This window comes from Pantherophis guttatus, chromosome 7 (assembly GCF_059756535.1).
Source record: "Pantherophis guttatus breed Tessera chromosome 7, ASM5975653v1, whole genome shotgun sequence".
NCBI lineage: Eukaryota > Metazoa > Chordata > Lepidosauria > Squamata > Colubridae > Pantherophis > Pantherophis guttatus.
Window position 1 is genome coordinate 42834960 of NC_142069.1, and position 8083 is coordinate 42843042.

At 38.0% G+C, this 8083-nt stretch overlaps 1 long non-coding RNA gene across 1 annotated transcript in view; it reads left to right on the plus strand.

Moving 5' to 3' along the window:
- LOC132712600 (uncharacterized) overlaps positions 1 to 6970 on the plus strand; it is a 41811-nt gene extending 34841 nt beyond the window's left edge. The window contains exons 4-6 of the long non-coding RNA XR_009623245.2: positions 2910 to 3170; positions 4070 to 4137; positions 6713 to 6970. This is a non-coding gene — a long non-coding RNA (uncharacterized LOC132712600). The remainder of the gene's footprint in view (positions 1 to 2909; positions 3171 to 4069; positions 4138 to 6712) is intronic.
- Positions 6971 to 8083: the final 1113 nt, after the last annotated feature.

The window sequence follows — 8083 nt, forward strand, 5'->3', positions numbered from 1 at the left end:
CCACTAACCTGGCTTTGTATAGGAATTTACCATCCTCTAGCTCTTTGATTTTATAGATCCACCTGGTGCCAATGGGGGATTTCTCAGTGGGTAGGTCTGTTGGTGTATATACATTTAGTTCTCTCAAACTGTCCATCTCTTTTTTCATTGCTTCCTCCCACTTACTTTTTTCTTCTATGGGTAGCTTAAGTATGTCATCATATGTGTTGGGAGTCAGGTGTTTAGCTTGGATAGACAGTACGTAATCATCTAATCTTTTAGGGATTATGCCCCTATTGGATCTAATGGGCCTATTCTGGGGATGTTCATCGCTATGCATATACTTAGCTTCTTTTTCGGTTAATTGATCTACCTTCAAAGTGGGGTGTCCTTTTTTCCATTCATCATTAACTATTACTGGGCATTTGATTCTGTTTGTAGATGTGGATTTGGGGTTCGTATCTGATGTGTGATGTTTGTGTGCGTGTGTGTAATATTTTTTGATTCTGGGTAAATTTCATTGCGATGTAATTTTGACCAGTTCATGTGTTCATGAAACACGGCAGATCTGGATACAATGAAGTGGTTATTTTTATCAATGAAGCGATATCCCTTGGTTCCTGATTCGTACCCCATAAATATCAGTCTTTTGGATACTTTCTCTCCTTTGCGCCTTAATTGTGAGGGCACATATACATCAGCAGATACACCAAATACGTGCAAATGCCCAATTTTTGGTTTCCTTCCATACATGAGTTCGTATGGGGTCTTGTTGATAGTGCTGGACCATAAGCGATTTATAGTGTAATTGGAATAAGTAAGGGCTTCAGCCCAGAATGATTGGTTTAAGCCAGCATCATCTAACACACATTTAACCATGGTTTGTAGCAAACCATTTTTCCTTTCAGAAACTCCATTTTGGAATGGGGAAAATGGACAAGATTTAAAGTGCAGTATTCCTTGTGATTTTAGCCAAGTTGAAAATTCGTTGGATAGGAATTCCGACCCCCTGTCAGTCATTATTTGTTTAATTTTGGTATTGTGTTGTGTTTCTACCATTTTAAAGAACTCCTTAAATTTTTTGAAAACCTCACTTTTGTGATTAAGGGTGTATACAAAACCGAATCTACTGTAGTCATCGACTATGGTCAGAAAGTATCTTTTTTTATATTTAATTGAAGGTTTTAATGGGCCTACTACATCCATATGAATTAGTTGAAAGGTTGATTGTGTGGTGCGAGTGGCTTTTTTGGGTTTTGGTTTGTTTTTAATTTTGGATGAATTGCACACAGAGCATTCTAAGTAATTTTTACAGTTCTTTATTTTTAAATCTTCGGAACACTCTAACATTTTTCATATGACTGGGAAGCTCGCGTGTCCTAGCTTTCTGTGGAGTAAGTGACTACAATTATCGTGAATAGGTCTTCCATTGTTTAAATTTTCAGACATATTAGTATCAGTGGTCGATGCATTCTTATTATTACTTTCATCATGGCTATCTGAATTTGGCTTTTCGTTTCTTAATTGATAGTTTGCATAGACTAGTTCGTTATCTTGTGGCAGTAGGTATGTTAGTCCATCATTTGTAAATAGTTTACCTATGTTTCTGTTGTTCTTAGTCATAAATACCTTTCCACCTCTGAAAGTGGTTTCTATCTCATTCTCTATGCTTAATTTTAGGGGTGCCAATATGTTATTTGGAATTTCGGGCACAAATAGTACCCCCTCTATTTTTCCTATACCCTTTATATGCGTGTCTCCCATTCGTCTCACTAGGACTTTATTTTGGTTTGCTACTTTAATGTAATATTTCTTTTCAGTGAAGTTGCTTAATATTTCTCTATTATGAGTTGTATGGCATGTGGCTCCTGAATCTATGAGCCAGGTGTTGAGTGAATCAGACATCAAAGTGTTATTGTTTCTTATTCCATATAGTGATCCTTTCTTATTTTCTTTAGGGTTATTTCTGTACGTTTGTCTTTCTCTAGAGTGTGGTGATTCTCTTCTCCTATACCTGTAATCTGGGGAAGTTCTGTCTAAAAAGTGTATTCTCCTATCCTTGTGTTTATATGAGACACTGTATCCTATATTCTTGGGGCAGTCTCTACTCTGATGTCTTTCAGATCCACATGTGAGACATTCATGTGGGTATCTGTCTCTGGCCCTGAAATCAGTCCTCCTTTGATTTCTACCTTCTCTTTGTTGTGTATATTGCTCTCTTCTAAGTCTATCTTCAGTAATAAGCTTATTGGTAAGGTTTTCTAAAGTAATTTGCTCTATACTTAGGTTATCTATTAAGGTAATGTAGTTATCCCAGCTGTGATCTAATGAGTTAATTATAATGCTTTTCATGGTGTTGTCAGAAATGGTTTCTCCCCTTTGAATAAGGTCTGCTCTTACAGCGTTTAGATTCAAGATATGTTCACTCATGGAGGTATCATGTTTTAGTTTGGCAGAATAGAATTTCCTAGAGATTTTTGTGGTGGTGGCTACATTTTTGCTATAGAACAGTCTGAATAATTTTTGATATACTTCAAATACAGTTAAATTATGCTCTATACTGGGAAGTATACTTGGGGAAATAGAGACAATTAATATATAATATGCTTTGTGATGGAGGCAGTCTATTTCATAGGTCCAAGGCTTATTTGGTGGGTTATCAATAAAAAATAAAACATTTTCTTTCAAATATACAATCTGTAAACACTGGTCCCATTCCATTAAGTTGCTTCCATCTAATTTCAATTTTATAAAGTCTGGAGGTATTGTCCCTGAGTGTAGTGAAGTGTTATTCATGTTTAGTAGCTGTCCATGATTTAAGACCTTAGCATACTCACAATAAGGCCTGGGTATGGTAGATGTATGTCTGTATTTACTTATCTCTATGTTGCGCTGACTTGTATTTATGTTTCCTTCTTCTTTCTTTGCAGGCTCGTTCTGGGCATGCTCAGTCCTCATTTTTCTCCGGCAGTCGACGAGGGAGGTTCCTGTGTCTGCAGCTCCTGGGGTGAAGTCCCAGACGGCCTTCTGTTGCTCTGCTTTGTTTCGGGAGGGCCTCTGGTGACTGAAGAATGCCTGGGGTGCTGCTCTGCTCGTCGGGGAGTCTTCTCTGAGGTCGTCAGTAAGTGGAGCTTGAGGCGGGCCGCCATTGCCAATGGAGTCGGGTTGTTCAGGGAGCTGCTCTTCAGTAGGTAAGTATGATTGCCAGCTTGTCTTTCTTCGGGTGGCTAGGCCTTTCTTTAGACAGTCTATTTCTTTTTGGCCTTTGGTAGATGGTAGTTTAGAATTTTCTATTTCATTTTCTGGTTGTTTGTTTGGTATTGTTAGTTTAGTCCCGAGTGCTGCAGTTAGCACCTGTATAGCATTGTCTATTTCTACTTCAGTAGGTTGAGCTTTGTTTTGTTTAAATAATTGTTTTTTATTTGTTTTTGGACTCGGGTAATCATCTTCTTGGTAGGTTTTGTTTTTTATTTCGTAGTTTGAGGTTTGGAATTCTTTTAGTAATTGGTCAGGCATTTTAGAGGTATTAGGTGGGTAAGATGGCTGCCATGAAAAAGGCGGGAAGCTGTCGCCATCTTTGGTGTCATTTTTGAAGTCAGGGGTTGAATTTCTTACCTTGCAGTTTTCTTGTTTGTTATTTTCGTTATCTGCTGCTGTTCCGTGGTCGTTTATCATGCTGCGGATTTTCACAAGCAGATTTGATTCAGCTGTAGTTGTTTCTATTAATTCTAGTATTTTTCTTTTTACCTCATCTTCTTTGTTTGGTGTTGAGAAAGTTTGTTCTGCTCCAGCTAGTGGTTGTTCGTTTTGTGTTAGCAGTTCATTTTCTTGTAATTGCGTTTGTTTCTTAATATTTTCAAGTGGTGTATATTTGTCAGGAGTTAGTTGAGCTGCCATTCTTTTCGTTATGTATCTGGTGGCAGGTCTTCTTTTGTCGTTATGTGAGTCTTGCATCTTTATGTTCGGTTGGGCCTACCAAACCATCCTCTTGCTACCAATTTGTTGCTAGTTTGGTTATCCTGGTTAGGCCCATATATAAGAGACTGTAGACTTTCTTGTAATAGTAATATTTATTTCTTTTCTTCCTCAGGAACACAATTAGACAGGCATCAATCTGGGAGGAGTGAGAACTTATATACAGAGGAGGCGGGGCTAATGGTAAGTAGTAACCAATGGTAAGTGACACAATGACATCACGCAATGACATATACACAAGCATACATATTTACAGATATCAGGTTAGGTATTTTCATCTGTAACATGTACATCATCAAAGAACATCATTGCAGTAAAAGAAGAGTGTATAGAATATGGAGCAAACCTGTTCCACCCAACATAAGCAAAAACACTAAAACCAACAAACCTCAAATCCAATTTATGTTCAGAAAAGAGAGTGAATTGAAATATGCTAGAGTTGTGTTAGCAAAATGCCAGAGTTATTCCATTCCTCTGGTATTGCCTGAAAAATATCATCATCAGAGGAAAGAGTCAGAGATAGTGCATAACAGGGAAGCAGTATCAAATTCAAAGGTATTTCAACAATCCATTGTGTTATCTCAGTTGACATGAATGATAACATTCTCACTGACAAAAATGAAGAACTATGGACACTTATTTCCTCCTGAATTACAACAAAGTATAGCATGATAAATTTAGCAGATGATCACACCACACGGTTCAGTGGACAAAGCTAAGTACAGTATTGACTTCAGGCAGTTAATACAATTACATAGCAACACGAGAATGATAAGACTATAATAATCCACTGTCCAGAGGGCTGCATAATTATGAGCACACTTTAATAAACACTACAAGGGTTTTTAAAAGGATTGCATTTCTTTGTTTTTAAGTACCTGATATATATCCTGTGTTCTCTTCAGATAAATTATCTGAAAAGCTAACAAAAAGAAAAAGTAACAGTACATAATGCCATATAAAACAGAATGATAAAAACAATGAGCAAATTAAAACTATTTTGACTATCACAATTTAAAAGCTTGAATAAGTGACCAACAGTTTGAAGCTAAAAGGATAGTAAACTGGATGACATGAGGCTCAGTGACAAGAAAATACTTCATAGATTATCAGTCACTACATTTCAATAGATGGTAGGACTTGGGGGGGGGGAATTCTCAACAAAATGGAGGTGAAGAAGATGTATCTTAATGATATTGGTTAGCTAAAACTTCTGTATTGTTTCACTCTATATAGGTATCTCACTTCACAAACTCATTAGAAATGTCAGTTTCATAGCTCTAATCATGGCTCTTCCCAACCTTCCTAGATAAACAAGAAGAAATGTTCTGTTCATGAGGGAGAAGCTTATTTGCTTCAGATTTTAGACTGTTGAATTATTGATGGTATTTAAAGGACACAAATGTTTACAGTTCTATTGTCTCTTCTTTTGCACCTCAGTGTACAGTGTATACTACAATACTTGGAGTTATTAACAGGTAGCATTTCTCCAAAGAGCTCTAAGGATTACTCATTCATTGTGGAAAAAAGACCTTCTGTTCCCAAAGTAAAGAAGGTTTTATGCTGGACTAGGAAAGGTAGCTGTTAACTGATCAAGTTTGAACTACCATTCCATGTATTGCAATAATTTATATGTTTCCTTAATTTTTTTATTTATTTAAATTTACAAGGTGAATAAAATCTGGGTAGCAAAAAATGAATAATGCTATTATTTTCTATTGTGAACCTCCGATTTTGTTTGTTTATATTTTTTATATGGCTACCCAACTCACAGCAAGAATGCATTGCATAAGTCCCATAAGTATACCAAGTAAGTGAATGCCCAGTCATAAGATGCAGAGCCTGATAATTCATAAAAAATAGAGACACAATAGCCAAGTTGCCTATGGCACATGGATGAATATAGATGTTATTTACAGATAATTTTTTAAAATGGGTGGGGAGTTAGGAAGGGATGGATATAGGCAAGCCTTTTCATGCCTACCAGTTTTATGAAGAAGCATCTTCCCTACAGGAGGAGGATAAATCAGTTATCTGGCATTTCTCTAGTTGTCATGGAAATACGTTTGTGGTGACAAACAGCATCTCACAGCCACACTCAATCCATCTGTTTCCACCAAAGTGCCATTTTCAGCAGCTCTTAAAAAGAAACTATGGAGTCAGTGCTAACAACAACAGCAGCAAAAACTGCAGGAAGCTTGAGAAGAAGAACAAATCTGGTCACAAGAAAATTAAAACAGTAACCTAAAAAGATTGTGATGATAATCTAGTAAAGCTGTCCCATCTTTGTTAAAGATCACTACTTTGTTAAATATATGTTTCTGGATCTGCAAAATTTAAGCATTTTACTTACATGTAGTGTATATAATTTAACAAGAGAGAGATGGGTCTCAAGTTGGGAGTAGATTAATCAATGGGGCTGAAGAATACTTCTTAGGTGAGTTTAGGATTTTGGTTATGATATTGTAGGAAGTTAGCACTCACCCCTCTCCTAGAAGAATGAAATATTTTAGGAAATATTTAAAAAGGCAGAAGCCATTTCCTGGATGAGAAATGGAGAATCACCACATGGCAAGACTCAAGCAAGCTTGAGAGACAACCTACAAAGTTAGCGAAGACCCCTAGACAACCTGGGAGTTTGACAACCAATCAGGATACTTTTCTTATACAGGAACAAGAAACTCAGAGGTGGGGCCCAACAGAGGGCATAAAAACCAAGGCACTCCCAGCATCTGGGGCTTCTTTGTTTTCTACCCAGGAACTCAAGCCATGTGATTCTGCTCAGGAGCTCAAGCCATGTGCTCCTGTTCAGGAACTCAAGCCGTGTGATTCCTGTCCACCATTAAACCATCTTTCCAGCAGCCTCCATGTTTCCAGTGTCTTTTTCCCTACTTGGAACTGAACCCAGATGGACATTTCTTCCAGCAATATATTACTCTAAAGACAAAAGTACTTTCCTTAGTATCTGATAATGAATTTTCAAGGAGAGGAAAGTCAAGGAGTATGTGTAGTAACTTATCAAACCATCCTACTTGATGCTGTTCCAGTATAGACTAACTTTTCCATTATTTCCAGACAGCAGAGCCTATAGCAGTGATGGCTAACTTTTCTGGACCAAGTGCCCAAAGTGCATGCATGTGTGCGTGCCCGAACCCCCAAAATACAATGCGTGCGCGGTCCCTGCACATGCATCCCGCTCCCGTACATGTGCATGCACTCCGCGCACGTACCCCACGCATGTGCGGCCCCCCTGTATGGGTCTCACCTCATGCGCATGTGTGCACGCCCCCCCTGCATGGCCCATGCGCATGCACAGCAAAGACCCAAAGACCAGCTGGCTGGTGGGAGGCATACACATGTGCGCAGTGGAGCTGAACTGGGGCGACGGCTCGTGTGCCCACAGAGAGGGCGCAGTGTGCCACCTCTGGCATGTGTGCCATAGGTTCATCATCACAGGCCTATAGGAACTCTATTTCAATGGATCCCAATGCACTGGATGAAAAATTTCTGATTTGCAAAATATGTGTCATAAACTCATAACATAATTCCATTGTACATGGATGTATTCTTACAGCCTTTTTATGTCTAGAAACAAGCTATAAAGTTTTGAACATTGTGATTCTGTTCTGATTCAAAGCCTTAAAATGCCACTCAATGCTAAGTTAGGATTTTATTTTTTAGGAGTTCTTTAAGATGGGAATCTTCAATATAATTCATCATGTTGTAAAAAATTGCTCTACAAGAGAGCCAGTCAGGTTCATTAATTGTTCAAAGGCAGGTGGATTTAATTCAATTTGAATAAGAAAGTCTTCATGTTCTTGGCATTCTTAGAAATTTGATAATCTTGGGTAACCTATGATCCCAAATATTTTGTTTCTGTCTTCCAGGCAACCTGCTTGCACAGAAATATGCTCATGATATTCCAAAAGACTCATTATAGAAGCAGCTGTTTTACATTCATATTTAACAATAAGTCTTTTTTTCTCTCCCGCTTGGTATTTGCCTCCAGAACTTAATCCCTGATGGCATTCCACAGATAAGCCTTCAGTGCACTCCTGCCCATCAGGCTAGCATTTTCAGTGAATTATCTCCTATCATTATGTCATTACCTATTTTAGCCATGTATTTT